Here is a 26,444-nt window from a genome sequence, read left to right as displayed (position 1 = left end):
GCGGCAACCCGAATGGCGGGTCTGAGGAATGAGAACCCTGCAAGGCCCTGAGATTTGCAGGAAGGGCTCCTTGGAGAGCAAAGATGGGCAAGCCAGCCCAAGTGCCAGTTACTAGGAGGTGAAAACCTGGGGAAGACCCAGAAGAAGTGAAAGAAATACAGTCCAGACTTTGGAAATGGGGCAGAGGACTGAGGCTCTCTGTGGGCTTAGCTCAGGGAGATACCTACTAGCAGAAGTTGATTTTTTGATGCACTTTATGTCTTGGCACTTGGTTTATCCAGTTGTCAAAACTCCACCTCCCCAGGCGTGCTTCCTGATGTGCAGAGACCATCTTCTGTCCACCCTTGTTTCTGCTGACAAGTGCTCAGTCGTGCCCAATTCTTTGCGACCTCGTGGACTGTAGCCCACCAGGATCCTCTGTCCATGGGATTTTTCCAAGCAAGAATACTGGAATGAGTTGCCATTTCCTTCTCCAGGGCATCTTCCTGACTCAGGGATCAAACCCAGGTCTCTTGCGTCTGCTGCATTGGCAGGTGGATTCTTTTCCACTAGTGCCACCTGGGAAGCCTTGTTTCTAACAGTGTGATACTTGACATTTGTAAGAAACCCATCAGACCATACCCAGGACCTCCAGCTGGGTTTGTAACCTAATTAGCTCCCGGTCCCAGTCCCAGGAAATGATGCAAGAGAGCCTCAAGTTAATGAAAGAAAAGCCCGGTTCAGTCAAGTCAAGGGTGTGACCTGGGGACTCAAGTGACTTCCTCACTCTGAATTCTGGTCCTAAGGAGAGCTCTGGGCTGGCTCCCAGGTGGAGGGCACTGCCCTGGCTGCCGGCTGTTTTCCGAAGGGGAGCAGCTGGGCCCGCTGTGTTTTCAGAACTCAACATTGCCTCTGGCATCAGCAAATAGCACCAGAAAGTTTCATCAGAAAATCAGAAACCAGGAACTAAATAAATAAATATAAAGGAATCAACAACAGCTCCCTCTCATCGCTCTAATTAAAAAAAAATACAAAAAAAAAAAATACACAGTCCACTCTGGTCAGCTTTCTGCTGCTCCTTGATGCCCCCTACACTCACACACACCACACACACACACACACACACACACACACACACACACACACACGCTCACAGGCATCAGGGGACCTGCACAAAGGTCATAGCCTGGGGCCAGGGGAAATTTCTCACCCCCAAGTGTGGCCGCTGCTCCTAGGTGCCCTCTCCCCCTTCACCCCATCAGCATTGGTATTCACGCTTTTTCCAGAACCTGCCCAGCCTGGGTCTCTACCTCTGCGTCTCCACACCTACTGTCCTCAATGGCTGGAAAACCCTCCCATCATAAGCTCTCACCTTTGCCCCGTTCAAATGCTGCTCAAAGATCACCCCTTTCTCTAGGCCTTCTCTACAGGCCTTATCTAAAATAACACCTGTGTGGCCGGCTGCCCTCTAACCCTTTATTCTAGTTTCGTTTTCTTCAAAACACCCATCTCTCCGTGAAGCTAAGAGTCTCACGTTTTGCTGGCTTGTTATCGGTTCCCACTCACCCAGCCCCGACTCCTCCCCGCCCCCACCACCTTGACCCCCCTCAGCCCCTCACACTGGAACACCCCACAGACAGGGACTGCCATGCTCGCTGTTGACCCCCAAGCTGCTTGAACTGTGTCAGATACACAGCAAGCTTTCAACACAGAGGCGTCTACTGAATGAAGTGCGATTCCTTCCAGGCCAAGCTGCCTCATCTGACTTCCCACCAGCATCTGAGGGGCTGTTTCCAGTCAAGAGAGCTCCTACTCACTGCTGTCACTAGGCCCCCATGGATGGCAGCCCACGAATGGCCGTTATGCTAGCCTCCTGTGTCAGGCCCTCTGCTAGCTTCTCTGTGTGATTTAGCTCTTTCCTTCCATGTAAGAACCTCATGCTTTCAGCAATTCTGGCTCCACTGAACAGATGAGAAAACCAGGGCTCGGAGAAGGAACTTTAAGTTGCCCAAGCTCATTGGAGTACTCCAGGAAACAGCCCGGGCTTAAAATCAGATCTGTTGGACTCCAAAGCTCAGCCACAGAGAAGCTTTTTCCTGGGACAACATTAGAGCGACTGAACCATCCCCACTAAAAGCCCCTCCCCGCCCCCCACCCAGCCCTGCATCAGTGAGTATAAGCCCACAACCCAGGTCCAGGGGAAGGGCACTTTTCCTCCTTCCCTACCCACAGCACCCAGAGTGCTGAAGGGGTTAACAGGGCTTGTCTCCCTTCACACCCAAGCTCCCAAGTGGAGGTTAATCAGTTTCTTGTCTCAGAATTGTCTGCCAGATAGCATGGGGCAGGGGCCCTCTCTCAGACCCTCCACCCTTTCCCTGAAGCCGATAGCCATCTCTAGAACTTATCTCAGTCAAAGGAGGAAACTGTCAGCCCAACTTTGTCAGCCCATCACAGCTGGACTCCCCAGGCCCCGCCGCCTAGGACAATGGGGCGGGTTTCCGGCCAGGACAGCAGCAAGATGGGGGGAGGCAGGGCCCCAGGCCAGCCAGGGGAAGGCAGAATTCAAGGCACTGGCAGGGAGAAGGCCTGGCCATCTATTAGACTCCCTGCAAGTCTCAGGGACAAGCCACTTCCCTAGGGGGGTGGGGAGGGGGTACCTTTATCTCAAAGGGACGCAGCTGAGAGCCGTTAGGGAAAGGTGGTTTCTCAGCCTTGGTGAGTTTCCTCTGCCCAGCGTGCACACGCACGCACGCGCGCGCTCTCTCTCTCTCTCTCTCTTTATCTCTCTGCACTTTGCAAACATCCTCTCAGGGAAACCTTCACCATACTCTGTGAACTAAGTGCTTTTGTTCTTTTAGGTGTAGCTGATCTCAACTTTTAATGATTTATTACTTTAAATTTTTATTTATTTATTTTTTTGGCCACACCAAGCAGCCTGTGGGATCTTAGTTCTCCGACCGGGGATCAAACTCACGCTTCCACCACTGGAAGCACAGAATCTTAACCACTGGACCGCCAGGGAAGTCCCCAGGAGGTACTTTTCTTGTTCCCAGTTTACAGAAGAGGAAACTAAAGATCAGGGGGTCAGACAACTCCCCACAAGTCGCTTCTGTACTATGTTTCTAACGTCAAGGAGAATGAATTCAGCTCTGCTATCTGACATCCTTTCCCTTCCCCATCCACACAATGAGGGGTTCCGGGCTCTCTGGTACCTTCCCCGGGGCAATGAGAATATTCATGTTGTCTACACACCCCATTCTGCCCCGGCCAGGCCACCCGCAGCTCAGCACCCTCACAAACGTATGGAGATGCTGTCCTGTCCAGTCCTGGTTATAATTCGTGCTTTACACAGTCTCCCAGTTCTGGGGGTTCTGGAGTCTCTGGGCATGGCCATCTCACCACCCACAGTTGGCTCCATCGGGGAGGACGGGCTGGGGATCCGGAGGTTGGAATTTCAGGCTCAGTTCTGCTGCTCCCCAGAGTGTGATCTCTCTGTGCTGGATATTGGGAAACCTGCTCACTTTGAGGTCCTCAGAGGACCCACAGTGAGCTAGAGACCCCAAGGCCACTGCGGGGAAGGTGCCAGGTGCTGAGCTGGTGAAAGAACAGTAGAGACGGCACTATCCGGAGGGTGAGGAAGGACATGTGTGATGTCAACACTGGCTGAGCCTCGTCCTGCTGGGGACGCCAAGGCAGAACAAGCGCCTCCAAAGGTCCCAGGTTGAATCTGGGCAGAATAAATCATCCTGGGATCCAGTCTACCCAAACATGAGTCATGCCATCCAATCCCTTGTCTCCTCCTGTACAATCTCCATGACCATGCAGACTGTTTGAACCTCACAAACCCCAGAACCTAGCTGATCAGCCAAGGAGGCTCAGAAAACACACAGAAACCTTTAAGACTGCTTCCAGCAGAAGGAACAAAATCACCTCTTGTAAGACAACATCATCTTGAGAACTCTGTCAAGAACCATGTGGACAGATTCCAGGGCTCATTGTTGAGGCTGAAAATTCAATTGTTGCTGCACTCAGACCAAAGATCCAGTTGATTTTTTTATTTGGGACCCTGGTACCCCAGCAGACCCTTGGAGGTTCCTGTCAACTCTATTTTTGTCCCTGCGTCTGGGAAAACTGACTAAATTTCCTTTTATTTGGAACCAAGCCCAACTCTGAAGTTGGGTGGATGTAGCCACACTTCCGCACCCAAGTTTCCGTAGGTTTGAAAACAACGCTGGGTGTTGCAGGGAACAGCTGTGTTAACAAGCATGGTTCTTATCTGTCCCAGCCTAGTCCTGCCGGGGTGTCCTGGAGGGCCAGGGCACTGACTGAAGAGTGGCCAGCCACACCCGCTGGGGCCAGAGTTACAAAGAGGTTGGGTAATCAGATAAGGGTCTCAGAGCAAACCCTTAGAAAATGACCATAGGAGTCACTTCACTAGCAGAAGGGACTCTTCCCTCCAAAACTGCCTCCAGAACTCCTAGCAGAAAGATCAGCCTGATTATCCTCATGCTGCCTGGATCACATCCTTCCTCAGCCTTTCAACACCCGAATCTGAACTGGCACAGGTTGGACACGGTGGGCATCATTCCCAGTGTCCCTGGCCCTCTTTGCCCAGGTTCTGGCTTTCTCATCAACTACCAGCCCCCAGAGGGCAGACCCCTATCTGTGTCCTCTTCCAGAGCATCTAGTGCAAATCCATGCTGCCCCCTTTGTCAACACTGGGGCCTCTCTGCCTCTGTCCAGCTGCCCCACAGGTCCTTGACCCTGGCTACACATCAGAGGCATCTGGGGGGCCTTGGAAATTACTACGGGCTCCTCCCAGAGGCTCTGATGCGACTGGGACAGGATACAACTCAGACGCTGGCATTTTTAAAATGTGCAGCCAAGGCTAAGGATCTCTGCTCTAGAGTGTGAACACAACTTGGAGGCAGAGACTGCTCACTCTAAGAGCTGGGAGGTTGAACTGGATAATCCAGGCAGGACACATTAACCTCCTCACGGAACATCTTTGCAGAAGCAAAGAGATTGATATAGGACGTCATCAGACTGGGGCCGCAGGCTTGGAGAAGGGCATTAGGCCCAGAATAGAATCTTCCTCCCTTGCAAGGAAGAGATTATGACTTCTGGGCAGATTATGACTTCTGGGAGAGATTAAAGTATCTACTAATGTAGGTGGCATTAGAACTGGTCAGTCAAAACAGGTCACTGACCACCAGGATGGACACCTGCTGAAAGCCAGCCCAGCTCTGAGCCGTGTGTATTCATCCTTTCAAACTTTCCTCAATAGTCACTACACAACAAAATATTCAATAAACATTTTTTTTTTTGAGTATAAAAGTAATGCTTGTTCATGGTAGGAAATGCAGGAAAGCATAACCAAAAATTGTCCACAGTCTACCATCTGGAGACAATCACCATGAGCATACACAGGGTGCCTCTCTCCCCTAGCTCTCAGAAAGCCCACACGTGCCTTGCTCTGCTCAGCTCTGGCTGGTGCCTCCCACTGACAGGCCAAGAGTCCTACCTACAGTCAGAGGAAGAGCATCCGGTGGCCCCAAGCCTCTCCAGGTCACTCCCATCACTCATTCCTCCTGAGAATGCAGGAAAGGGCAGGAAATCAGAGCACCCTCGGAAAAGAAAGGAAAAGTGAGTAAGCTGGGTGGGATGGGACCACCCAAGAGCAGACTGAGTCAATCAGCAAATATTCCTGGAGGGCAAGGAATCTGGGGGGATACAAGACATGACACCCACCACCACCCTTGAGAACGTCACTGTATAATTAAAGCAACCAGACAGCTCCCCGCCTCTGCCAACCACGGAAGTTAAATGAGTTAATAACTATGAAATACTTAGAACGGTATCTAGAACATAGTAAGCGCTCTCTAAATGTTTGCTGATAGTCTTACTTTTTATGACCCAAGACGATTGGCATGTATGTTCCAAGAGAGTGATAAAGATCAAAAGGACTCTTTGTTTGGAGGGAAGAAAGATTGTTGAGGGTGTGGGGGGCGGGGATGGAGTCCCAGATCCTGGGAGTGGACAAAGCCCCCAGCCCTGAGCTTTGGCAACATGCCAGAAGCCAAGCCAGGGCCCACAAGAACTTGGACAACCTACAGCCGGTCTCTCTTCCTCCAGCTCTTTTCTTCTTCGGCAGCAGGATAAAGCAGGCAGGATGCACCCAGGCAGGTTTTAAAAAGTACACGCAGTCGCGGTGCCCGTTGTTGGCTGGGTAAGAGCTGCTGGCTTCACTCTGAAGGGGAATCCCCAGAAGGGCTGCGGGGAGGATCTGGGAAAGGCCCCCTCGCCTTGGCAAGCAGAGGGGGGTTTTCGAGTCTGAATGAGGAGCAGCAAGGGACGAAGGGGCTGGCAGCCCAGTGCCCAGGAACAGGGAGGCAGGGAGGGCCAGGATGTCTACTGGGCAGGGAAGGGAAACCTGATGCTGTGTAGCTGGCTGATTGGCGTGTGACCGGCACAGAACCTCCAAGAGAGTCCACACTTCCCCCTGAGCTCAGGCTGTGCCAAAGTGCCGGCTGACCCCAAGCCTGGCACGGGCGGCCACAGCTCCCCCAGGGCTCCTACGGAGGCTCACAGAGGCTGCTCTTGATGTTCATTTCAAGCCCATCTGGGCTCCAAGGGATAAACCAGCAGAGGAGGCAGAACCAGCCTTACAGGATGTCCTGGGGGGTGTCAAATCCAATGGGGGCTATGCAGAGGAGGTACTCAGGCTGGTTCACACACAAAGATGTTTATGTGAAAGACTTCAAAAGGAAACCAAAAATTCCCCTTTAAGTACATGTATTATCCATCTTGTCACTCCATCCGCTCACTCACTGGGTGGTGAATCTTGGAAGCTGTGCTGAGTGAGGGATGAGCCCACAAGCAGTGCCTTTGATCCATCCTTATCTACCCTGGAGGGACGGGAGGCCCAGGGCCCAGCTCAGCCCCCTTACCTATAATTCATACACTCTGGCCTCCTGGCTCTGGAGGGGCTTCGGTGGTGAAACCTCGGTCCTAGCCGGTACCAGCCACGCCCTCCACCCAGGCCCTGGGGATTAGGGCGTGGGGGACTCCTGCATTCCTGCGGACCACCTCCCCTCAAATCCCCTGCCAGTGGAGGTGGGGGCCGCTTGGGTTTCTGTGGGCCCCAACCTAGAGGCAGGTCACATAGCATGTCAGCTGGAGAAGAGAGGAAGTGAGACTGTTTCTCCCCTGGAACCTCAGACCTTCCTCTGAGACAAGCCCTTTCCCATGGCTTCCGCCTCTGACCAAACCCAGTGATTCAGTCTCAGTGACTGGAGCCAGGAAGCGCCCTCCTTAGCTCCTAGCAGACCCGCCTCGGCAGCTCCAGGAGAAAAAGATCCAGGCAACAGCCCTGGGACAGGCCTGCCACCCGCTCCCCATGTCTCCAAAAAACCTCAGCTATCACTGCTCCCTAGCGAGGCCATCATTGCCCAGGATAAGGATATCCATTCTATACCCTGTTCAACCCTGAGTTCAACTAAATGCCGTGCCTTTAGTCGCTGTGAGCATGCATGCATGGTAAGTCACTTCAACGGTGTCAAACTCTTCGAGACCCCATGGACTGTAGCCCACCAGGCTCCTCTGTCCATGGAACTCCATAGGAAAGAATACTGGAGTGGGTTGACATTTCCTTCTCCAGGGGATCTTCCCGACCTAGGAATCGAACCCACATCTCTTACATCCCTGCATTGACAGGCAGGCCCTTTACCACTAGCACCACCTGGGAAGCACCTTTAGTCCCTAGATCCTGGGGGTTGACAAAGGAAGGTCTCTGTAGGGAAGGGACTTGTCATTTCCAGGCTGCTCTCTGTTCAGGACGTATTTCTTTGGTTTGTGGTTGGCAGGAGGAGAATGTGTCCTGGGCCCAGGTCTCACCCAGTTCCACCATCTGTTATCAGCTGCCCCATGTGCCAACCCCACAGTGGGGGTGTTGGCAGAAGATAGGCTGGCCCCTTGGCTGCCCAGCACACCCCATACCTGCTGGAGGCTCCCTCCATCACCACTTTCAGAAGTCGAGGAGACGGCCCAGCTTCACAGTCAAAGGGCTGCCTCCCTTTAAGGGCGCCCAGTTAATATTTCATCTCTAGAGATGAACAGGGCTGGTAACACCAGTGTGGCTACCCGGGGCTCAGAGTGAAGATTTTTCAGGGCTTCTGTGAATTCTGGTTTGTGCTTCTGTATCAGGAACCTCAATGCTCCCTCCTGTCCGACAACCTGGAGAGGTGGAGAAGGCAGGCACAACTGTCTCCATTTCATCCACGAGAAGATGAGAGATGGAGAAAAGTTTTGTGGCTTCCCTGAGATCTCATTGCTGCTACGTGACAGCCAAATTGACCCTCCAGCTCCTGGCTCTTGTCTGTGACCTGTATGTGCTAGGGAAGTGAAGCTGCCTGACCCAGTTCTCTTCTCTGGCTCCTGAGGGCACACCGGGAACAGGAGGGAGGGTATAGCTGCTCCATGTGAACCTCAAGGATGGTGATACACCCAGACATCCACATATCCTTACAACCATTCATTCACTCACCAAATATTTATTAAGCACATACCCTGTACCAAGCACTGTGCCAGGAGCTGGTAGCAGAGATGCCACTCCTTTTGAGGTGAAAATGTGAAAAGATTTCCATCTAAAATAGACCCGGAGGATATTAAAAAAAAAAAAAAAATGGAGACTTTCACACATGCGCCCTCAGGGAAAAAAAAACCTTAGGAACTGGGAGACTGGTTTCCCCATAAATGCCTGATTTACAGAAAAGAGAGACTTATCTCCTGACCAACAAGCCAATGAACTCACTGTGGGACTCCGGCTAGACCGCCCCCTCTTTGTACTCCTTGCCTGTAATAAAATTCCCCGAAACTGCCGCTGTTGCAGTAGCTTGCTACCGATGGTATTTTGCAAAATTGCAATTTATCTGCTATTCCCTGAATAGACAAACTCAATTTCTAGTAATTTGAGCTTGCTTCAGCTTACCTCTTTACTCAGATCGATGGGAGAGACAGAAGTTAAACTGCTAATGCCAATAAAGCCTCTGGAATGGGAGTCTAGTCTAGGAGCCAAAGGAAGGATTCTGGGAATAAGTCCATTTCAGGAGACCCCTGAAGGGTGAAGATGAGTTACCAGGCCATGAGGAAGAGCACGGACACCTCATCATCCAGGTGGAGATCTTTAGCAAATGGTCGGATGGGAGAGGGGTCTAGACTGCACACAAAGACTTGAAAATTATTAGCCTTTATATATTATAGATAACAATCAGCCTTTCTATGTCCCAAATCCAACCATCTCCCCAAGTAAGAGTAGCATACAAACAGTTTTTTAAATAAGTTCCCTGTTTCTGTTATTGACGGGGGTTCTTGGTCTCTTTAATCAATAGAAATTGGTAAGAAGCCAGACAAGAAGTACAGGCAAGGTTTTACTGGGACTCGCAACATTAGGAAAGAAAACAAATCACAGGTTCCCTTGCTTACCCACTGAGTTGGGGCAAGCTGGTCCCTTAAATGTGGTGAGGGTAGAGGGGTGGCTTAGGTGGTCTGCCCACCCCCTTGGTGGTGCTGTGTGTAGAAATCACAGGGCAGTTCTCTGCTTTTCTCGGCACCTCAGAAGAGGCAGTCAGGTTTTGGCCGTTTTGTATCTTGTTTATAATTTGCCCCAACTGCACAGGCTCACATGCAGTTATTTTTAGTCCCTTACAGTTTCTTTGCATTCTATTGGTTGAGGAGAAGTTTGTCCAGGTGCAAGCGCTGAAGCAAGGGTCCAGGACCCTAGCCCCAACCTACCTCATTTCTAGTGCCATCAGCTGGCCCCACTAAACTCTTTTCATCGGAAAGTCTATATCCAGTGGCCCCATCTCCAAGGCCAGCATTCTGCCTGGAGTCCACCATCTCCCTCTGCTACCTGTATCTCCATCCAGACTGGGTTTGCCTCTCTCTTCCTCTGCTCTACCCTCACACCAGTATAAGAGCCTCCCGTCATAAGCTGACGGTTCTCGTCCCCCTTGGCTCCCTTGAGCCAACATCCAGGTTCTGTCCTTCCCTTTCTGAATCCGGCACATGCCCTTTGCTCAGATCCACGTTCCCTGCTCTCCACTGCTCTGTGTAGCAGTTGGGATTGAGTCCTGCCAACTATGTTTTCCAAGATCAGTTGAGAACTTCCATACCTGGTTGTTCTGTGAAATTGGAGAACAAGGTAGGAGAAAGAAAGAAAGAAGGGCATTTCTCCCCCCTTCTGTCTGTTCTGGGTGGGGTCTCCAGCAGGAGCTGTGCCTCATTATTACTTTCAGCTCCCATCAGGCAGCCCTGTGACCCAATGAACTGGATTTGCCTCTTAGTGGATGACTAAAGACACAACCCAGAGAAGGCAATGGCACCCCACTCCAGTACTCTTGCCTGGAAAATCCCATGGATGGAGGAGCCTGGTAGGCTGCAGTCCATGGGGTCGCTGAGAGTCGGACACGACTGAGCGACTTCACTTTCACTTTTCACTTTCATGCATTGGAGAAGGAAATGGCAACCCACTCCAGTGTTCTTGCCTGGAGAATCCCAGGGACAGGGGAGCCTGGTGGGCTGCCATCTATGGGGTCGCAGAGTTGGACACAACTGAAGCGACTTAGCAAAGACACAACCAAGCCAAAGATCAGAAAAAGGGTGGATTTATGACCTGCAGCAAGTAAGGAAGAACACTAGGGATCTTTCCCAAAGCAGTGACTCCCTTAACAGCAAAATTGGGAAAGCTTTAAGCTAAGAGTCCTTTAGCTCTCTCCCGGGACTCAAGCCCAGCCAAAACTAATGAAACTCAGGCTCTGATGTCTCATTGCAAAAATTCATTGAGAGACAAAGTGATAAGAGGTGGATTTGTTAGGATCCAGAGAGAAGCCTGGAAGGCTGCAGTCCATGGGGTCGCTAGAGTTGACACGACTGAGCGACTTCACTTTCACTTTTGACTTTCATGCATTGGAGAAGGAAATGGCAACCCACTCCAGTGTTCTTGCCTGGAGAATCCCAGGGATGGGGAAGCCTGGTGGGCTGCCGTCTATGGGGTTGCACAGAGTCGGACACGACTGAAGCGACTTGTAGTAGTAGTAAGCTAAGAGTACAGGCATATTCATGAAGGGGCTTGAGCGGACAATTCAGCATAGAATCGGAACAAAGGTCGAAAGAGTCAGTAGAAGTTGCCAGAGTGAGAAAAGATTAACATCATCATCCCTTAGGTTTCAGTGGATCTGGTGCTTAAGCTCTTCAGGCTAATCTTTACCATTGAAACAGAACCCTGAGTCTTTACAACTGATACATTATCTTTGCTATTGTTACTTCTCTCGCCTGATAACAGTTGTTTGTCCCTGCATTCTTTTGTTCCCTTAAGATCACTAATTACTGAGACTATTCAAGAGCAAGCATTGTGGCCAGGGCTTAGACCGCAAAAAATGGCCTGAGTCCACAATGGCTTTTCTTATAACAAGAAAACCGTGCCTGGGTTCTCTTTCTCCAGGATCCCCCTGCCATAACTGGTTACAGCCTCTGACGGGATCCCAGATACCACTAGATGTCCCTGAGTCTGCACTCTGACTGCCAGATGGTCTTCCTTCATGATGTGAGGTCCCAAAAGGAGGCTCTGGTTCATGGCTGCCAAAACACCACCCCATCCTTGTTCCTCCAATCTCAACTTCCAGTGAAGCCACGCTCGGGCTTTCTCACCACTCTCTATTTGGCCTTTCTACAGTTCCAGGGATCTTGTGACGGGCTACCTGCGTTACGTTCCCTCTTTTGCAGTGCTTCTCAAACTTTTCAGTTTTAGGATTCCTTTCCATTCTTAAATATCTTTTGTGATCTTGTAATTTATAATAAATATATATTTGTTCTTCATTACCATTCCTGGCACAAGGTTTGGAATTTCCCAAGTGAAGAGAGCACAAAACATGTCTTTTGTTATGGTAACAAGGTGACTTTGGAAAAGCCTCTAAGGATGGGGGCTGGTTGCTACATTTTGCTAGTGGTCCAGTGGTCCAGATAGTTGTATGTGTGTGTGTTCAGTCGCATCCAACTCTTTGGGATCCCATGAACTGTAGCCTACCAGGCTCCTCTGTCCATGGAATTTTCCAAACAAGAATATTGGAGTGGGTTGCCATTTCTTCCTCCAGGGGATCTTCCCAATCCAGGGACTGAACCCACATCTCTTACATCTCCAGCACTGGTGGGAGAATTCTTCACCACTGCGCCATCTGAGAAGCCCAGTCCAAATAGGTAGGCTGTGCCAAACCATAAATACCATGCACAGTCTAACGAGTGTTAGAGGGTTCTACTTGGCACCTTGAGGCTGCTTCCAACTTCGACTGCTGTCACCTAAATATGATCTAAGAGGATGGAGCGTGGTATGGGTTTCAGCTGAAGGAGACCTGACCAATAGGATGTGGGATGCGGGCAGAAGCCAAATGCTCCTCAGGTGGCTCAGTGGTGAAGAGTCCGCCTACCAGTGCAGGAGACGTGGGCTCGACTGAGCATGTACGCACAGGACAGTACCTCAAATGCCCTGTGGAGTGCTGACACATAGTAGGTCTCCATAAACACATGTTCAATGAATGAATAAACTCTCAGCCCTGTCAAAACCAGACAATGTAATTTTAAACAAATGACTTCATTTGCTCTGTCTGGACCATAGCCTGTCCTGCAATAAATGAGAGCCTGAGCACGCGATCATACGGTCCCTCCCAGGGCCAGACTCCATGTCAGCAGAGGAGCCCTGGCCACCAGACAGGCCGTGCTGGGGGACACAGAAGACAAGAACTCAGCTGCTGCTGCTGCTGCTGCAGCTAAGTCGCTTCAGTTGTGTCCGACTCTGTGCGACCCCATAGATGGCAGCCCACCAAGCTCTGCCCTCCCTGGGATTCTCCAGGCAAGAACACTGGAGTGGGTTGCCATGTCCTTCTCCAATGCATGAAAGGAAAAAGTGAAAGTGAAGTCGCTCAGTCGTGTCTGACTCCTAGCAACCCCATGGACTGCAGCCTACCAGGCTCCTCCATCCATGGGATTTTCCAGGCAAGAGTACTGGAGTGGGGTGCCATCGCCTTCTCTGGAAGAACTCAGTACTCCAGACCAAAGGAGCATGGGCATCCATGGGCGACTTGAGAGACAACGCCAAGAATGTGGCGAGGAGGTCTTGCAGGGCAAGCGATAGGGCCTGGCCCTCATGCCCTGTACCCTAGAACCTCCTTCTGCTTCTGTGACTCCCCCGAGGTTAAAAAATGTGGTTGGAAAAAAAAAGTGGTTGAGGCTTCCCTGGAGATCCAATGGTTAAGAATTCATCTTCCAAAGCAGGGGGTGCATGTTCAATCCCCGGTCAGAGAGCTAAGATCCCACATACCTTGGGCATAAAACATAAAACAGAAGCAGAATTGTAACAAATTCAATAAAGACTTTAAGAAAAATAGTCTGCATTAAAAAAAAAAATGAGCTAGTTACAGAACTGCAGAGGGCTTTCCCCAGTCTCTGGCTCCCAATTGTCTGTCCAGAAACCTCGAAAACACAGAGCCTGGGGCCTGGGACTCAATACGTGGCCTCCTTCAGTCACTCATGAACTATGATGCACTGGGCGCTGTTCGAAATGCTGGGACATAGTGGCGCGTATACTAGTCGGTGCCCTCATTCAGGTCTGGGAAACAAGTGCAAAACAGCTGATCTATTTCAGGTGGTAGTAAGTGTCGCAAAGAACAGCTGGGGTAGTTAGGGGAGACTCATCCACCCATCATCCTCTCCTGGGCTAAAATTCAGGGAGGGACTGCCAATGAGAGGTGGGGGGAGAAAGAGAAGGAAGGAGAAAAGGAAGAGGAAGTGGTTCACAGAGCGGGTGGAGGGGGGCCCTGGGGTCCTTGCATGGGGCTGGGAGGCAGACTCGGCCTGCTCCCCTCAGCCGAGCCCTGTCAGAGGCCAAGAGCTGCGGCTTTCCTGGGACTCAGCTCAAGTTCATCCTCTCTGCCCCCTGGCTTTTATCCAGGAGGCCTCCTGCCCTGAGCCTGGGAGCTCCTGAGAGTCTGCCAGCTGCCCCAGAGGCCTGGATGGGGCCCCAGGGGAGACTTTTGAAAGACAGAGATGGGTCCCCAAGAGTGACAGCTGAACATGAGTCCACTAACGTGGACTGGCTGGGATTATTCATTTATTTCTGATGAAAGAGTGAAAACACAACAGCATTTTCCTTGGAAATCAAGGAAAGTGTTTGACCCTGTCATTTTGAGAGGTCTCCAGGGCTGCTCCCCAACTCGCCGAGGCCTGCCCGTTAGGCGCAGGGAAACACTGAGCTCCAGGGATGGTGAGCCACCACTGCGTGATGATGGCAGTGGCCCAGCTCTGGGAGGGCGGATATGGAGGGGACTGACTCAGGGTTGCTGCGGAGGCAGGGGCAGGGGGGTGCGTGTTGCGGCGGGGGGTGCAGGGGAAGGCCAGGAGAAGCAGGCCATGGCTCTAGCTGGTGTCACACAGCTCCATCCCAGAAGGCCACCTGCCGCTCCATCTCTACCCCACAGTACCCAAGTCAACCTCCTAGACTCCTTTCTCCATGAAGTCTTCCCAGATCCTCTCACCTGGATGGGAATAATTTACTCATTTGTTCATTTATTAGCAAATATTGACTGAACCTTCCACGTAGCAGTGGATGTGTGTTGTGCTTAGTCTCTCTCGACTCTTTTGTGACCCCATGGACTATAGCCTGCCAGGCTCCTGTCCATGGGATTTTCCCGGTAAGAACACTGGAGTGGGTTGCCATTTCCTATTCCAGGAGATTTTCCCAACCCAAGGATCAAACCCCTGTCTCCTGCATCTCCTGTATTGCAGGCAGATTCTTTACCGCTGAGCCACCAGGGAAGCCCGTAGCAGTGGATATAGAAAATTAAAACAATCCTTTCTTTAAGAGGATCACGTTCTACTGGAGCAGATAAGGGAAAGAGCTGAAAGAGTGTTACATGCACTACGTATACATGTCTATCCATCTCACATATGATGTTGGGAGCACGTGGGAGGCAACATCACGCAGCCTGGGCTGTTTTGAGGGATGGTGGGATCTGCCACAGGCAGAAGACAAGAGTCCTTACAAAGGAACAAAGAGACATGGGATGGTCCACAAGAGTGAAAATAGAGAAAACACAGTCACCTCCTCAACCTAATGAGTCCTAAATAAACCATTGGCCATAACTTGCCTCCACAGTTTATATTAACCAGGGACTTCAACATATCTACCGGATCCACATTCAATACACCATTAACCATGACTGCAAGTGGCAGAGCAGAGGCCTATCCCCTCGTTCTCATTCCCCGTCTGATTGTCAAATTTTGGTGGGGGAGGGGTGGGAGACAAGTATAACAACTTTCAAACGTAGTAGAAGGTATCAAAATGGAAGTAGAGTGACCAACTCTCCCAGTTTTATTACTGAAAGTCCCACATCCCTGGAAATCCTTTGGCCCTGAGTAAACCGTAACAGCTGGTCCCCCTCAGAAAGGAGACAGAGAACTTCCATGGTGGTCCAGTGGTTGAGACCCTTCCCTCCCAATACAGGGGGCACAGGTTCAGTCCCTGGTTGAGGAACTAAGATCCCACATGCCACACAGCACGGCCAAAAAATTTAAAAAAAGAAAGAAAAGAAATGGAGACAGGAGAAGAGAGGAGAGGAAGCCAGGGCAAATGGATCTAGCAACCACCTTGTTGAGGTGAAGGTCAGCTGTAGGTGGACAGAGGATATGTGTAAAAATGGGGTGCTCAGTCGTGTCCAACTACTTGCGACCCCATGGACCATAGCCCACCAGGATCCTCTGTCCATGTAATCTTCCAGGCAAGAATACTGGAATGGGTTGCCATTTCCTTCTCCAATATACAGGGAGGGAGACTCTTCCTTTGGAAATATTTAACCCATCATGCCCCCCGCCCCACTGTCACTCCCTTCCTGGTTCCTCCTGGGCAGTTGTCATCTGTCTCCAACTTGTAGCCTCCACACAGCCCCCCCAGCAGGGCCACACTTCCTCCTCACCTCTCACTGACCCCGTGGAGGGCACGCTGGGATTCAGCTTCCCTCGGAAAGACTCAGTACATCTGGTATCTCCTCCTGGTTCTTGTAGCACAGGCCCCAGTGGGGCTGTCTCCAAGACGCTGTGTTTAACCCGTTCTTGTCTTGCATGCCAGCACACTCCCTGCATACAGCAACCCCATCGCTCACATCCTGCGCCCCCCCCACCCCCTGCTGCAGCCTGGAACTCCGAGACGGGGTTTATTGTTATTCAGTCACTCAGTCATGTCCAACTCTTTGTGACCCTATGAACAGCAGCACCCCATGCTTCCCTGTCTTTCACCATCTCCTGGAGTTTGCTCAAACTCACAACCATTGAGTCGGTGATAAGAGGGTTTGGGGGCAGCTTAAGCTCTGAACAATACGACTCTTTGAGTCTCCCCTCGAAAGGAGGCCTCTAACAGCCCCCACCCCACTCCGGCCGAGGCAGAGGCAGGTGGGGCACTAATGTTGTTCCACCGATGCCACGCGTCCGCCAGACCCGCGGGCCACCAGTCACGCTCAATGCTGCCTCTGTTGTGAGGTTGCTCGTGAAAAGCCCTGTGTTGTGGCTCCCAGCTCCAGCGAGGTCCTGATACAAGGTCTCCATTCATCCTCCTCGGCCACACAGGCAGCCCCTGCTCCCTGAGGAAAGTTGCCCCGGGGTCGGGGTACAGGATGCATGTTACTCCCAGTTCTACAGAGGCCAAGTAAATGATGCCCGGGTTCTCTCTGTCTGCCCAGTGCTGCCTGGCAGCTGCTGCCTGAGAAATCCTTCCAGGGTCTCCGGGTCACAGGTGGGCCTCTGGGGAGCCCACTCTCTCCGCCAACAGCCATCCAAGCTCCTGGTAGCCACGACATGAAAGGAGAGGACAGACACAACAAAGCAAATGAATGCAACTTCCTTGGTTCATCTTTCAATGAGCAAAGGGAAGAAAAACTGCTGTCGGCAAGGTACCTACCCCTACCAACTAATGAATCAGTCAGATCCAAGGGACAGGCTGCTGGCTGGGGCTGTAGCAGTTAGAGAGCCTGCTAATTGACTTCTTTTTTAACCCATTATTGAATTTCTAAAATACTGCTTCTGTTTTACGTTTTTGGCCACAAGCCATGAGGGATGTTAGCTCCCTGACCAGGGATCAAACCCACATCCCCTGCATTGGAAGGCGAAGTCTTAACCATTGGACCACTAGGGAAATCTGCCAGCCAATTTCGGTTTTTGAAGCTCACTCAGCATGGCGTACTACTGAAACCAAGCAGAGCCTCTGGGGCTCTCCAGGATACAAATGACTTTCTATGTCCCCCTCTTTCTTGTTCATAGGAAAAAGGCTTCAGCTTCCTAGGCCTTCCCTGAGTTCTGAAAGACAGATTCAAACAGTTACTAATTAGGGGAGGGAAGGAATGCAGAAACAAAGGAAAGGTAGTCAAAAAATAAGCACGCAGTTTGGGGCAGAGTCCTGGCTCCTCCTCAAGAGATATACAGGATGATCTGATACAAGTATCTCTGAGTTCTGCGGGAACGAAGGCCCCCAACCAGGTGGAGGATGGTTACTTCAGGCTGAGCACAAGCACGTGGATCTCAGACTGGTAGAAACCAGAAGGCTGATAACTGAGATTCCTGGAACATCACCCCATTACCTACCCACCAAGCAATCTGAAAGTCAGACAACCTACAGCTCTTACCCAAATTTGTCTTTAAACACTCTTCCCTGAAATCCATGAGGGAGTTCGAGTCTTTTGAGTATGAGCTGCCTGTTCTCCTTGCTTAATTCTTGCAATAAACCTGCCTCTGCTCCAAATTCTGATGTTCTGGTGGGCCTCACTCATTTTGTGTTCGGCACATGAACTTGGGTTCCAGCACACTACTCTGCAGAGCATTCGTGCCGTGGTTCTCAAACTGGAAAGTGCATCGAAGTTACCTGGAGGGCTTGTTACAACACAGGATTGCTGGGCCGGCTTCCACTCGATGGTGCAATAGGGTGGGTGTGGGGCCTGGTCATCTGCATTTCCAGCAAGTTCCCAGGTGATGCTGATTCTGGGATCAGGGACCTCACTTTGGAAACCATTGGGAGAGGGTCTCCCCTGACCTCAAGGAGGTTACCAATCATTTGAGGCCAATATCCATGTGAGTTCCTAAAGATACTTCCAAAGCCAAAACTACTAAGAATGCAATTCAGGGCTCTGAGGTCAGGCCTGCCTGACATCAAGGGAGGAGGTGGGACTGTTAGGGGAAACGCTGACTGAAACGGCCCGCCCTGGCCAGCACCATAGTAAACATTTGTGTGAGTTATTTTATGACAGGAGGTCCTATTGAGGAACATGCAACTAATAAGCCACCACCAAGTGAAGAGTTCAGAAAAGGGCGAAAGGAGACACCACATGTCCTACCACTTCCCAGAATCCTCCTCCCTGGCATCCATCTTGGCTGAGCAATGTGTCCGTCACCAGGAAGGACCCTAAGTCAGAGTGATTGGGCAGAGACAACATGGAAACTAATCCCATCACCATAAAATCCGAGACTTTGAGCCAAGTGGCAGAGCAGTTCTGGGTTCCTTTTACCTTCCTGCTCTCTGCCTGGGTGCCCTTGCCCATTAAAGTCTCTCGCTCTGTCAGCATGTGTGTCTCCTCGGACAATTCATTTCCAAGTGTTAGACAAGAGCCTCCTTGAGGGCCCTGGAAGGGGGTTCCCCTTCCTGCAACAGGGCTGCTCAGAGAACGTTTAGGAAAAAGTGGCTCGAGCTCGATGGAGACCATGATAGCAGCGATGAAGAAGCAGGGAGTCTGTGAAGCACCATACTAAAAGTGGGAGCTGGGGGGAGGAGAGGATGGGAGGTGTCCTTCGTGTTAGATGGGATAAAGATAGATAAGAGTCAAGGAGGTGAGGACACTGTTCAGAGGGACGGGCAGGATAACGGCCAAGCCAGGAAGGGCAGCCATATTGAAGGACATTGTCGGGGGTGAGCTGTAGAGGCTGGGAAGAGAGTGCCACAAGACCTCTGGGCCAGATGCTGTGGCTAAAGAGCGCTGCTGTAGGTTTTAAAGTTGGCGCTGGCATGACTAAGTCAGTGATAGAGGAAATTATTCTGGCAGCCGGCAGGGAGCAAGGAGAGCCTGGGCAAGTCTATAAGTTGGTTAGGTCAAGGCAAGCCATGAGCTAGGTGATTTCCCTTATGTTGTCATGTTTATTGCTGTGGTCTTACGTGGGTTGTGTAATTCTAAAAGTGATATCACTACCAACCCCTCCTCCAGCAGTTATCTGTGGGTTGGGATAATTTCTGTTTTTCTCACCTTCTGAGGGATCACAGGGACTCCCAAAGATTCGACTGTCCTGCACAGGAGGGACAGGAGATTAGTGTCAAATAAACAGGTAATGAGGGTTGCCAGATGGTCGCCCACACTGCTAAGGGCCCCAGAGCATTGAGTGTCACTCTCTGTCTCAAAGATGTTTCAAAATGACAACTCCTCAGGCTCTTTTCCAATCTTCTTTTACTCCTTATGATGTTCTGGAAGCTAATTCCCTTTCTTTTAAAAAAAAAAATTTTATTTATTTATTTTAATTGGAGGCTAATTACTTTACAATATTGTAGTGGTTTTTGCCATACAATGACATGAATCAGCCATGGGTGTACATGTGTTCCCCATCCTGAACCCCCCTCCCACCTCCCTGCCCATCCCATCCCTCAGGGTCATCCCAGTGCACCAGCCCTGAGAACCCTGCCTCATGCATCGAACCTGGACTGACGAACTATTTCACATATGATAATATACAGGTTTCAATGCTATTCTCTCAAATCATCCCACCCTCACCTTCTCCCACAGAGTCCAAAAGACTTCTTTACATCTGTGTCTCTCCTGCTGCCTCACATATAGGGTCATCTTTGTTCAGCCTCCAGAGGGGAAAGAGAAAAGAACCCTGAGCCAAGTGAAGAGTCCTCTTACAGGCCTCGGGCAGAAAGTGAAAATGTTCCCATTGCCCCAGAGTGGGTGAGGTGCATCCATCTCCCTGACCCGCTATCACAGCAGGTGGGGAGGGGATGGGGGGTGTGGAAATGGGGTGGTGGGGGAGCAGAGGAGTGGGGGAGGGGACAGCGAGCCAGGCAGAGACTGGGCTGCCCAGTGGAAGCCACTCCAGAGCCCCACCCTACCATCTGGGTTCACAGAGGTATCTTCTTACATGAGCACGATCGGGAGGTTGAGCAGGGAGGTTCCTAATTTCATTTTTCCTCAGATACAAGCTTTTAGCGAATGGGCAGTGGGCCAGGAGAAGAAAGCTGCCACCCCTTCCTCAGCACCCATGAAGCTGAGCCAGAGACTGGGGGAGATGCTGTTTGAAGGAGACGCTTTGGAAATTCCTTGCATTTTTTGGCCCTTTGTCTCTGGGCATTGAGATGGAGATCCACGTTTGACTCTGCAGCGAGCTCTCAGTCTCTCCTTTGCATTCAAAAGGAAGCTCCTAGCAGAGAGCCCAAAGAATTCGGTGCCTGTTTTCTAATCTCAAAGACCAAACTGAGGCATCTAGGGGGTGGGGGAACTGTGGGGAGATCAGTTTTTCTCTAGCTCCCTCTTCACTCCGTTTCCCACCTCTCACCTCTGGCCCCGCCCCCGGTCCAGGTCATCTGTAATGTCTTGTGAGGCTGCTTTCTGAGACGAGCTGTCCTCCAGCACCCTCTGAATCCTCAGGGAGCATCAGAGGCACCCATGAGCTGGCAGACGCAACTGGGAACCAGGCTGCCTGGGCTCTGATGGCTCTGCCAGACCTCAAGTCAACCCCTGTGGACCCGATGTTACATTCCTCCCCTCTCCCAGCACAGAGAAGGGTTTGGCCTTGTCCTCTCGCTTCCCATCCCCATAGTGGTGAGGAGACCAAAGGGGACAGTCAGGCCGTGTCGAGTGTAAGAACAGGGCTCATAAGGAGCAGGAACACCATGGCTAGGCTCCAATAAGAGATCAACAGGAAGCCCCCTTTGGCGGGTGATTTCAGATGCCAAGTACCCGGGGCCAGCAGGGCTTTGGCAGTTGTGAACAACATCCCTCAGATATCAGTTTGAGATCTGAACCCATTCTCCTCTCCCACCAGAGGCCATTTTGCATCCTAATCAACCAATTCACAAAGCTGGGGAGGAGAGGAAGTGAGGTGGGGGGAGGAGCGGGGTCCCTGCTGTGACTAATGGCCCAGCCTGCCCCTGAATACCATCAGTCGCCTTTCTCAGCTCACTTCTCTCCAGGACTCCAAATCACCCGTGCTCTGAAGCACTTGAGTTACCACATCCCTCTTGTGGCCAAGATGAAGTCTTCATCAAGGAACCAAGGGCCCCACAGGAGGAGGGATCCTGCAGATAAAATGAAGCAGACATGTCTGTGACAGTTGCCTGGTACTTCCTCAACCAACCCCTCTCAGAGATCCTTGGACCTCTTATCAGGTTTCGTCCCCACCAGACCTCTCCCACAGACCTGATCTTCTTCTAAGAAGTTTTTAAAAATGATCTAAGGTAAGGGCAGCAGATATTGGTAAATGAGTTTGTCAGGTCACCACCAACTCATTGCATCTCCTTGTCACTCAGTCGTGTCCAACTCTCTGCGACCCCATAAACTGCAGCACACTAGGCTTCCCTGTCCTTCACCATCTCCTGGAGTTTGCTCAAACTCATGCCCATTGAGTCAATGATGCCACCCAACTCATCGTGTGACACCAGGCAAATCACTTAACCTCTGAGCTTGAGTTTTCTCCTCTGAAAAATAAAGGATTGGACAAGAAGACCTCCGAGATCCCTTCCAGACATGACAGCCTAAGTGTGAGCTCCACATCTTACCACGGGGACTCCTCCTCATCGCCCCTCTGTTGTCCAGGTGCTGGCCCTCCCTCTGGGTTTGGCTGTTGCTCGAATTCAGTCTCTAATTCCTTCATGGCCTCAATCCCTATGTGGGTGGCTGCACATAGGACAAGGTGGCTGCACAAGGACAGCCACCCTTTTGTGCAACATTAGCTTCCTAACCAAACTGTCCACTTCTCCAGACACTGAAGGTATCACAGTGTTCCCCAAGGGGATCCAATTCTCAATGCTGGGGCCATAAACACTGAGAACTCATCTGGGTTCTGGCAACATCTCCAAAAGTGTGTCCACACCTACCTGCTTTGGGGGGTTTGTTTTTTGCTTTTCAACTTTGAAGAACATATTTTCCTAGGGAAAGGGATTGTATTGAATTGCCTAGCCATAACACTCCCCTTCTTCTCTCTGAAGATGGGCTCCAAACTATTAATATTTTACCATGACATCCTGAACATCCAGAAAATCGGTTGTGCTAGACACCCCTGCCCTCCTGGATACAGTGTTCACTTCCTTATACATGAGTCGCAAGCTCTTTTCAGAGCTCCCTGTGTTTCAGTGGATGTGAGTAAGTGTGTGGATGACAATAAACTGTGGAAAATTCTATAAGAGATGCGACTATCAGACCACCTGATCTGCCTCTTGAGAAACCTATATGCAGGTCAGGAAGCAACAGTTAGAACTGGACATGGAACAACAGACTGGTTCCAAATAGGAAAAGGAGCACGTCAAGGATGTATATTGCCACCTTGCTTATTTAATTTATATGCAGAGTACATCATGTGAAACGCTGGGCTGGTGGAAGCACAAGCTGGAATCAAGATTGCCGGGAGGAATATCAATAAGCTCAGATATGCAGATGACACCACCCTTATGGCAGAAAGTGAAGAGGAACTAAAGAGCCTCTTGATGAAAGTGAAAGAGGAGAGTGAAAAAGTTGGCTTAAAGCTCAACATTCAGAAAACCAAGATCATGGCATCTGGTCCCATCACTTCATGGGAAATAGATGGGGAAACAGTGGAAATAGTGGCTGACTTTATTTTTCTGGGCTCCAAAATCACTGCAGACGGTGATTCAGTTCAGTTCACTTCAGTTGCTGAGTCGTGTCCGACTCCTTGTGACCCCATGAACTGCAGCACGCCAGGCCTCCCTATCCATCACCCAAATCCATGTCCAGTGAGTTGGTGATGCCATCCAACCATCTCATCCTCTGTCGTCCCCTTCTCCTCCTGCCCTCAATCTTTCCCAGCATCAGAGTCTTTTCAAATGAGTCAGCTCTTTGCATCAGGTGGCCAAAGTATTGGAGTTTCAGCTTTAATATCAGTCCTTCCAATGAATATTCAGGGTCGATTTCCTTTAGGATGGACTGGTTTGATCTCCTTGCAGTCCAAGGGACTCTCAAGAGTCCTCTCCAACATCACAGTTCAAAAGCATCAAAGCATCAAGTCTTCTATGCTCAGACTTTTTTATGGTCCAACTCTCACATCCATACATGACTACTGGAAAAACCATGGTTTTGACTAAATGGACCTTTGTTGGCAAAGTAATGTCTCTACTTTTTAATACCCTGTCTAGGTTTGTCATAGCTTTCTTCCAAGGAGCAAGGGTCTTTTAATTTCATGGCTGCAGTTACCATCTGCAGTGGTTTTGGAGCCCAAGAAAATAAAGTCTGTCACTGTTTCCATTGCTTCCCCATCTATTTTCCATGAAGTGGTGGGACCAGATGCCATGATCTTAGTTTTTTGAACGTTGAGCTTTAAGCCAGCCTTTTCACTCTCCTCTTTCACCTTCATCAAGAGGCTCTTAAGTTCCTCTTTGCTTTCTGCCATAAGGGTGGTGTCACCTGCATCAGTTCAGATCAGTTACTCAGTCGTGTCCGACTCTTTGCGACCCCATGGACTGCAGCACACCAGGCTTCCCTGTCCATCACCAACTTCAAACTCATGTCTACCAAGTCGGTGATGCCATCCAACCATCTCATCCTCTATCATCCCCTTTACCTCCTGCCTTCAATCTTTCCCAGCTTTCTTTGGCGCTCAGCTTTCTTTATAGTCTAACTCTCACATCCATACATGACTACTGGAAAAACTATAGCTTTGACTAGACGGATCTTTGTTGGCAAAGTAATGTCTCTGCTTTTTAACATGCTGTCTAGGTTGGTCAAAACTTTTCTTCCAAGGAACAAGTGTTTTTTAATTTCATGGCTGCAGTCACCATCTGCAGTGATTTTGGAGCCCCCAAAGTAAACTGTGTCACTATGTGTCATTATCTTCGTTTTTTGAACACTGAGTTTTAAGCCAACTTTTTCACTCTCCTCTTTCACTTTCATCAAGTGGCTCTTTAGTTCTTCATTTTCTGCCATAAGGGTGGTGTCATCTGCATATCTGAGGTTACTGATATTTCTCCCAGCAATCTTGATTCCAGCTTGTGCTTCATCCAGTCCAGCATTTCTCATTATGTACTCTGCATATAAGTTAAATAAGCAGGGTGACAATATACAGCCTTGATGTTCTCCTTTCCAAATTTGGAACCAGTCTGTTGTTCCATGTCCAGTTCTAACTGTTGCTTCTTGACCTGCATACAGATTTCTCAGGAGGCAGATCAGATGGTCTAGTATTCCCATCTCTTTCAGAATTTTCCATAGTTGGTTGTGATCCACACAGTCAAAGGCTTTGGTAGTCAATAAAGCAGAAGTAGATGCTTTTCTGGAATGCTCTCACTTTTTTGATCCAACAGATGTTGGCAATTTGATCTCTGGTTCCTCTGCCTTTTCTAAATCCAGCTTGACCATCTAGAAGTTCATGGTTCATGCACTGTTGAAGCCTGGCTTGAAGAATTTTGAGCATTAATTTGCTAGCATGTGAGATGAGTGCAATTGTGTGGTAGTTTGAACATTCTCTGGCATTGCCTTCATGCAAGGCAATTGCTTTCATTCTCTCATTGAAGAAATGAAAACTGACCTTTTCCAGTCCTGAGGCCACTGCTGAGTTTTCCAAATTTGCTGGCATACTGAGTGCAGCACTTTCACAGCATCATCTTTTAAGATTTGAAATAGCTCAACTGGAATTCCATCACCTCCACTTGCTTCGTTTGTAGTGATGCTTCCTAAGGCCCACTTGACTTCACATTCCAGGATGTCTGGCTCTAGGTGAGTGATCACACCATCATGATTAGCTGGGTCATGAAGATCTTTTTTGTATAGTTCTTCTGTGTATTCTTGCCACCTCTTCTTAATATCTTCTGCTTCTGTTAGGTCCATACTATTTCTGTCCTTTACTGAGCCCATCTTTGCATGAAATGTTCCCTTGGTATCTCTAATTTTCTTGAAGAGATCTCTGGTCTTTCCCATTCTATTATTTTCATCTTATTTCATTGCATTGATCACTTAGGAAGGCTTTCTTAACTTTCCTTGTTCTTCTTTGGAACTTTGCATTCAGATGGATATGCCTTTCCTTTTTTAATCTGAGGTTATTGATATTTCTCCTGGCAATCTTGATTCCAGCTTAGAGCTAGTGATACTTGAACCAGTCAAATTTTCCTGCCTAGGGAGTTTGGATGCAACACAGAGTGGGCAGCCAAGGAGGTTGTTTGTGAGAGAGGCAGAATGACACAGAAAGATAAGCTGGGGCAGAGAGAAATCCTTCCATCCCTGGTGGCAGAGCAAAGTTGGATCAATGCGCTCCTGCTGGTGAGAAGCTATAGGTCCAGGCTGTGGACCCTGCTTCCCCAGGACCTACCTTGCAGGCCTGGAGGCCACAGTGGTGTCCTGACAAAGCTTCTGAAATGGGGCTGTATGCACTCCGGAACCTCCTCCGTACCCTGAATTTCCCTACAGGTTAGATGTGCTGCTTGTGGGATCTCTGGTACCCTTCCCAGAGTCACAGTCTGTGAAACGGAGACCCCGAGGGAAGTGCGGTTTCCAGATCTGAGGCTGGGCGGGCTCATACTGCCAGAGAGGGTTTCCTTTCCCACCATATCCATCTCAGACCCTCAGTGAGGACAGTTCCCCACCCTCCCCAGCCCTGGCGCCCCTTCCAGGCACATCTCAGCTCTCTCTCTGAGTGATGAGGACCATTCTCAAGCACCTCCTATTGTGTCGGGTCCCATGAGTCCACTCCGCCCCATGCGTTCCACTCTGACTGGGCCGTACAGTTCGAGGGGAGTGAAACTGGAGAAGAATGTGTGGAAGTTTGGGGCTTTCATCTCTTAAACAAATAGCAAATTCCTTGGGCTGCCGCTGTTGGAATTGAACAATGAGGAACTGGGGGGAGGCTCTACAGCGTTACCCTAGCAACGCCCAGGCTGTTTTCAGGCGAGAGCTAGTAAAAGATGAAGGGGAACAAAAATAATAAAGGGACGAGCCTGGATGGGGTCCAGGAATGGGGGTCTTCTGGCTGAATGTGTGTGTTTTGTGCTCTGTGGTGTTTTCAGGCCTCCTTTCAGCTAAGTTTCCTCTCAGCTCCCCCAGTGCGTTCCACCGTCAGTGAGGCCGTCCACTAGAATACTAATGCGAGGCCAAGGAAAAACAGCGAGCCATGTTAGGGCCGGGTTAGGTAGGGAAAGACATCACAGCTGGGACCACCTAAGCAAGAAGTGATATGTGTGA

The sequence above is a fragment of the Bubalus kerabau genome, chromosome 8, assembly GCF_029407905.1.
Source record: "Bubalus kerabau isolate K-KA32 ecotype Philippines breed swamp buffalo chromosome 8, PCC_UOA_SB_1v2, whole genome shotgun sequence".
NCBI lineage: Eukaryota > Metazoa > Chordata > Mammalia > Artiodactyla > Bovidae > Bubalus > Bubalus kerabau.
This window is presented reverse-complemented; position numbering follows the sequence as displayed.